Below are 7500 nucleotides of genomic sequence, written 5' to 3' on the forward strand. Positions count from 1 at the left end.
CAGTGATATATAGAACGGATCCAGATTTCGCTTTATCGGTGATCACTATAATAACCGACTGCTTGCGTGAACACACTCGGTGTCGAGAGAGCGTAAGTGCGTGTGCGTCTATGTTCATGTGCGTCTTGTGTGTGTGTGTTTCTCGTCTATGTAGGTGTGCGAAATCCTAGTGCTTTATTCAGATCGTCTTTTGCGCGCGCTTTCTGACTGTCAACTGGGATACAGAAAACTATGATTAATACGAAATAGCTGTAATTATACTTGAAACAACCGAAGGCAGACTTTTTGACGCCCGACTTACTCTCGCAGCAGATGATCGCTTTGCGTGGAAGAAAAATAATGGGTGAACTTTTATTTTTTATTTGGTTTTTGTTTCAGTGTTTCACAGTCTCCGTAGAAAGTGCAATGATTAAGCTTTAACAATAAAATTTCTTAAAATACAGCTGGATATCTATTTCCAGCCTTTCTAGTGTAAAAAAAAGTTGTCATTGTACTGATATGATCGAACAAATCTGACTCGGTATACACACAAAAAAAAAAAAAAAAAAACTACTAGTAGACAATTTTATCTTAAATATACATAATTGCTTCCCCCCTTACACCACAAGAACTATTACAAATATACTCATATATCACTAAATACTCTATACTCACACAAAAACAGACACATATTTAAATAAAGGAGAGAGGGGACGACACGAATTTTATTCAACATGATCGAGTACCAAATGAAAATTCACCCGGAAATAATTGACGTCCCGCGATCTAAGTAAATGACTTTAACAATATATATATTTTTTCCAAATCACATATTTGCTTTCGTTTTTTCCCCTTTTGGAATAGGAAAGTAGATAAATTTACATTCAATGCACATTTACTTGTCAGGAATAAATAGTTACGCATCTGATGAAACAAGTAATAATTATAAAACAAAGAAACGCAGGGTAAAAAAAAACCAAAACAAAAAAGGTGGGAGGTGTGATGGTCTCTCATTATTCTCGAAGGCGTCGGCATCTTGTCATCCACATTGTGATGAATTACACAGGTTACATATTCTCTTTTGTTCGCTTCACGCCGGATAAAACCGCTATGTTACGGGTATTGGGTTAAGAAGGAAGAGCGGAAAGTGAGAGGGAAAAAAGTGAAGAGGAAAGGTGTTTGTTAAAAGAGGAGGAGGGGGGGGGGAGAGGACGTAATATGAAAGAATGAAAAGGGAAAGAAAAGGTGGGAAGAGTAATGGAGATAAAAAAGGGAAAGAAAAGGTAGGAAGAGTAATGGAGATAAAAAAGGGAAAGAAGGGGGAGGTGGTTAGATAAAGGAAGAGAGGATATTATTTCAAAGAATGAGAAGGGAAAGAAAAATGGAAGAAAGTCAGGGGGAAAAAGAGTGAAACAATGAGAAAGGTAAGATGAAAGGGGCAAAGGAAATTGAGAAAAGGGGGAAGAGGAAAGATGTTTAATAAAGGAGGGAGAAGAAGAAATATGTCGGGAAACGATAAAAGAGGGAGGAGAGTGAAGTGGAAGATGGAAGATGGGAAGATAGAAAACGAAAGAATTGAAGAGGAATGTAAGGAAATTAATTCGTAGAAATTGGAGAATGAGTGACGAAAAGCAAACTAAAAAATATCCATGAAGCACAAAAGACTGGAGTAATAATTGGGACAATTTCTTCATGACAAGAGACAGGAAGAAGGGAGTAGAAAGAAAGACGAAGACAAAGAGAGGAAAAAGGGAAAGAAAATCAACTCAACAAAACGATGCACGGAGAATGGACAAAGAAGAGAGCCATGAACACATATTCTTTCGCCCTTTCTTCTCCCTATCATTATGCGGGAATATGTCACCGGAAGTATGGAAAGGTGAGGAGGGTCGCGGAACAAGAGGAAACAGAAGCAGAAGAGGAGAAAGAGAAGGAAGAAGGGCAGGGTTCATAAAGGGTCAACAACGAGGAAAAGTAAACATTTCGCAAGAGTTCGAAGCTGTAATAATTTCCAGAAGGTTTCAGATCCGATCACCAACTCAAAAAGTTCTTCGTCTGTCATTACTTTTTGGCGGGCATTGTCAGCTGGGTGCGGAACTTGCGTGTTGTAAGCTATAGTTATTTTTCATTTTTTTTACCTTTTTCTTTTACTTTCCTTTTCTTTTTTTTGTGCGACCTTACACCTGTTCTTTGATCTCTCTCTTTACAGGAAGTGATTTCGCGTGTCCAATTCGAGTTCACGATTTCATGCAAATTCATACTTCTTTCGAGATAATACCGACCCGTGCGAGTAAAAGGTAAGCATTCCTTCTAACGTCAATTGGTGATCATTCCCCTGCAATGATGATGTCCTGTCGAGCCTGAACAATAGTCTCGGCGTTCAAACAAGTACTTTGAATAAATGAGGTCGTTAAACTCTCCGTAATTCATATCACAAAGACATTATCATGGCTACCTGCCGATTATTTCTTATTTAAATTATAGTTGTCCATTACTATCATTCAGCACTGTAGTGTTACGGAAATCATTAATGAGATAGAGTTATCAAACTAATGAAATATAGTTTCGACGTAAACATAGTTGCACTAGTATTTTAATCTTTAAAACTTATTTTAATTTATTAATTTATTAAGAGTCAAACGTCAGTTCTCATCGACTGTGCTATGAGGCATGAGAAACGTCTCCGTTCTCATGCCTCAGACCCCAGAAGACTCTATTCAGTCGAGTATTTTGTGACAAACGAGTTTCTTTTTTTTTTTTTTTTTTTTTTCTTTTTTTTTTTGTGACAGGAGAGAGGAGACGAACCAACAGCTCATTTGCTCCTTGACCTGTTATTTTATTGTATTGCGTTCCTTCTCCTCCTTTCCCTTTCACAGAAAAAAGGAAACTTTCTCCACTTACAGTTTACCTATAATAGGGAATGAGAGCTCTCGGATAACGCTTTCAACTCCCACCAGATTGGCATTAAATAAACCTTTTTTCATTACTATTCTTTGTCTGATGAAGAAGGAATGTGTGTGTGTGTGTGTGTGTGTGTGTGTGTGTGTGTGTGTGTGTGTGTGTGTGTGTGTGTGTGTGTGTGTGCGCGCGCGCGTGTGTGCACGTATATACAATTCAAAACATTCCAGTGTAAAAGCTTTACACCGAAATTACTATTCAACTGACTGAGAGATATTTGACCATCTCAAAAAAAAAAACAAAATCAATAAACAAACAAACAAACAAAAAAAAGCAGCATGAAATCTAATGCAACACTAAACAAACAAACATCTTTCACATCTAAAGGTCTACCAAGGCATCAAATACAACCCACCAATATCAGTCTTTTTGAACGAGTCATCTCACTTTCCCTCGTGACGTGTGAGTTATGACGGAAGTTTCTTAACATCCCCGTAACGTTCATGAATATTTGTCCAAACCTTGTGGCGGGCAAGCGGGACCTACGAAGGCTGTGGTGACATGACAAAATAGCGCCTCGGATCAGTGGCGACTCAGGTGACACGCGGGGTAGGGCTGGGAGGGGGGGTTTGGGAGGGGGGGTCGCTGCCTTAGGGCGTCGCGGGAATGGGGTGGGCGTCTCGTTGCGTCATGATAGTATTTACGTAGGGTATTTTCGTGATAATCATGTGATACATATATATATATATACACACATACATACATATATGTGCACACACACACACACACACACACACACACACACACACACACACACACACACACACACACACACAGATATACATATATACATATACATGTTTATATATAAATATGTGATATGTATATATATTTATTTATCTATTCATTTATATGTATGCACATCCGGATTTACATGAAATTCTATATAAAAAATAAGATTCAGCTGATGAATATTCACGCCTTTAATGATCACGTTCATTGTAAACGGGCTCTTTACGCAAAACATGCATTTTGCTGGTCCATGAGCCGTGTTTCCTGTGTTTATATTCATGACTTCATGGTTGAAAGACCGCAAACAAATAGATTCCCATCCTATTTGCATAGTTGCGTAACAGTTACCAAGAACGTTCCTTTAGATATGTGTCAATAAGCACAATCGAGTATACATCCCAGTAATCATTCATAGAATATCACAATAGGCTTTCAGTGAACCGTAATCCACTTACCATTTTTCATAACCGAGTTGCCTTACAACGTGATATCAACACTTACCCCAAACGCGCGCGAGAGAAAACGGGAAACCGCACCGGCACAACCGCCACAGAACAGAAGGTCGATCAAACGCAATGCGCCCACTGGAAGATTTAATTACAGCACCTCCATCAGCCACCCGTTTAAGAAGACGGCGTTGATCCCCGTCGGGAAGAGTGATTACTGGGGATTTAATCGCTCCCGAGTGGTTGGCTTCGTCTCACTCGCGGCGAGAAAGTCCGGGTTTTTTTTGACACGTCTCGGGCGGTAATTAGTGCAAATTATGTGCTTCGTTATCAAAAGCAGCGGTGGATGCTTGTTACGAGAGCTTGGTGTTGTTACCGCGGACTTTCGACTGTGTGCCTTGTCTTTCTTTTCGCTTCAAGGAAAGTGAGCGTTGCAGTTATGGAAAGTGAGCGTTGCAGTTATGGATCTCCCTTGCTCCAAGAGAGAGAAAAAAAGAAACAAATATTAATAAACCACCTTTCCCACGGAACAATATACACTGTGTGGATTGAATATACGATCGTACATGAAGTTGAAAGTGATACTACGCAATCATATTTTCGTGTTTTACAAAACAATGAAGTGAAATGTTAGATGTGCGATGAATTTCAAATGCAGAAGTAGATGTTACAATATTTTGGGAAAGAATGACTAAAATGATAACTTTCCCGCTAGCATTGAAGTCTCTGGGTTGCAGTGTGTGTGTGTGTGTGTGTGTGTGTGTGTGTGTGTGTGTGTGTGTGTGTGTGTGTGTGTGTGTGTGTGTGTGTGTGTGTGTGTGTGTGTGTGTGTGTGTGTGTGTGTGTGTTTTTACAATGCGAGTGTGTATGTATACAATGTATGTGTTTGTATGTGTACGATGTATATGTGTGTTCGTGTGTAGACATAAGTGTATGTGTACAAAATAGATGTGTTCATGTGTAAGGATATGCATGCAATGCATGTGAGTTGGTGTGTAGGTATGTGTATGTATGTTTGTATGTGTACAATAATTATTTGTGTCCTTGTGTATTTTCAGAAAGAGATATATCACAGACAGATAATACATACAACTTAATGGGGGTAAATGAACCTGTGGCCATATGCAAGTACTTGCTTCTGAATAGATGTGTGTATATGGAGACGACATACATTATACATCGTAAAGTACTGTTCTCCAAATGCTCCGAAAACATATAGGAAACAGGAGATTATCACAAGAACGAGGAAAAGTGCACTCCCAAGTGTCACCCGTGTTATGTTATGTATCAAGTATGCACCATGGCATGATTTGGGTTGCAGAAAACGATAGTAAGAGAGGCTTTTGCAACTTGAAGGTTGAAAATAGCATGTGCAAGGGAGCTTATCGGCCCTCGCCTGTTTTGCCGGTCATGGTGAGACAAGGAATGACCTGCCAAGTACGTTTTCTTCAGGGGAAATCTCGTCTTTCTTTTCCTTTATATGTCATTCTTCGTAAGAAAAAAAAAATGTATATAGATATAAATACACACGATGTAGTTTTAGCAATGCATTTATTTGCACACTATAATTCAAGTAAATATGAGGCTCTTCTGTCTGTCTCTATATATATGCATATGTATACGTACATATACATATATACACACACAATACTTTATATATATATATACACATATATACTCATTTCTATATATACATATATTTACATACATGTATATACACATAGATATATATGTATATATACACACATATATTCACATGTACATATTTATACATTCATATATATGTGTATACACAAACACACACATACATATATGAATGTGTATATATATATTTAAATATGTATATATACATACAGACACATACATATATATACATATATATACATATGCATATGCATATATATATATATATATATATATATATACATATGCATATGCATATATATATATATATATATATATAATGTACATATATATACATACAAATATAGACACACACGCGCGCGCGCATATATATACATATATACATTTATAGACACACACACACACACACACACACACACACACACACACACACACACACACACACACACACACACACACACACAGTATTGTCATTGCACTGAACAGATATAACCTTTTATATATGAATAGTAATCTTTTAAGTACATAATTACATGACCACAGAAAAAATTCTCCTTGTGGGATACCTGCTGAATATCCACCCATCAGTTCTGTACATGATACTTAACATATGCGGTTAGACCATCAAAACGACATAAAAAAGCCATTTAGGAAACACGGCCTCCATTCTATGCCACACTTACGAAAAAGGACCACTCTATAATCAAGCATATTGGATCATATATCAAATTAACGGAGCGCACAGGGAAAGGCGGAGTGGCAACTGTAGAGAAACTGCCTCGTGTCGTGTTGACAATAGGACTTTGAATTTGTTTCAGTTCTAAATTGTGTGATGATTTTGAATCTGTCTCTTTTCTAAATCGTGTGATCGGTTTGGATTCGCCTTCATTTTAAACTATGATTCGTTGAATTTGTTTTTATTCTATACTGTATGATTACAATGAATTTGTCTTCATTCTAAACCGTATGATTACTTTGAATTTGTCTGCATTTTATTTTGTGTGATTACTTTGAATTCGTTTCTTTTCTGAACTTTGCGATTACTTTCAATTTGTTTTTTTTTCTATATTATATGGTTATGTGAAGTTCTCTCGCAGGTTGATGGTTTTCTTGCGGGGTATAAGTTTCTGTAAGAATTGTGTATAGCAATAGAGGGTATGTAACCGTTCTTAACGAATTGTGTATTAGGCTTTGGGAATTGTGTTTTGTGAATGTGTTTGTGATCTGTTTTATCATTTTTGTGTGATTTTTAATTTTTTTTTTTTACTTTCATTCGTGAAAGAAGGAACAGAAAAGTTAATGTGTTATTATGATTGTTTAAAATGTCGAAGTTCAGTCAACTTACACGAGAGAAGCTGCATTCACTTCGTAACAACGAATGTGAAAGTTTTCACATTTGGCAATGTATAATATATAAACCGAGCTTTTGATATTGTTCTAGTTAATATATCATACCCATGTCACCATTTTACTATATGCATTTCCTCCTTTCCGAGTGATGGTGAGAGAGATATATGTCTGTTTTCATGACAGGCTGAACAGCGCCGTGTGATCGGTTGTCAGAAATTTCCGCTTAAATTGTTTCCCATTATTCTCCCGATTTTCCAAACCAGCGGTACTCCGATTTCCGCCCCGCTGTCTATCGGATGTACTTCGACCGATTTACAATAATTTAGTGAGTGAAAGTAGTGGAAAGATCTTAAAGAAAGGGAGATCAGCTCTTGGTGTGGGTGTCTCCCGA

The sequence above is a fragment of the Penaeus chinensis genome, chromosome 24 (assembly GCF_019202785.1).
Source record: "Penaeus chinensis breed Huanghai No. 1 chromosome 24, ASM1920278v2, whole genome shotgun sequence".
Classification (NCBI taxonomy): domain Eukaryota; kingdom Metazoa; phylum Arthropoda; class Malacostraca; order Decapoda; family Penaeidae; genus Penaeus; species Penaeus chinensis.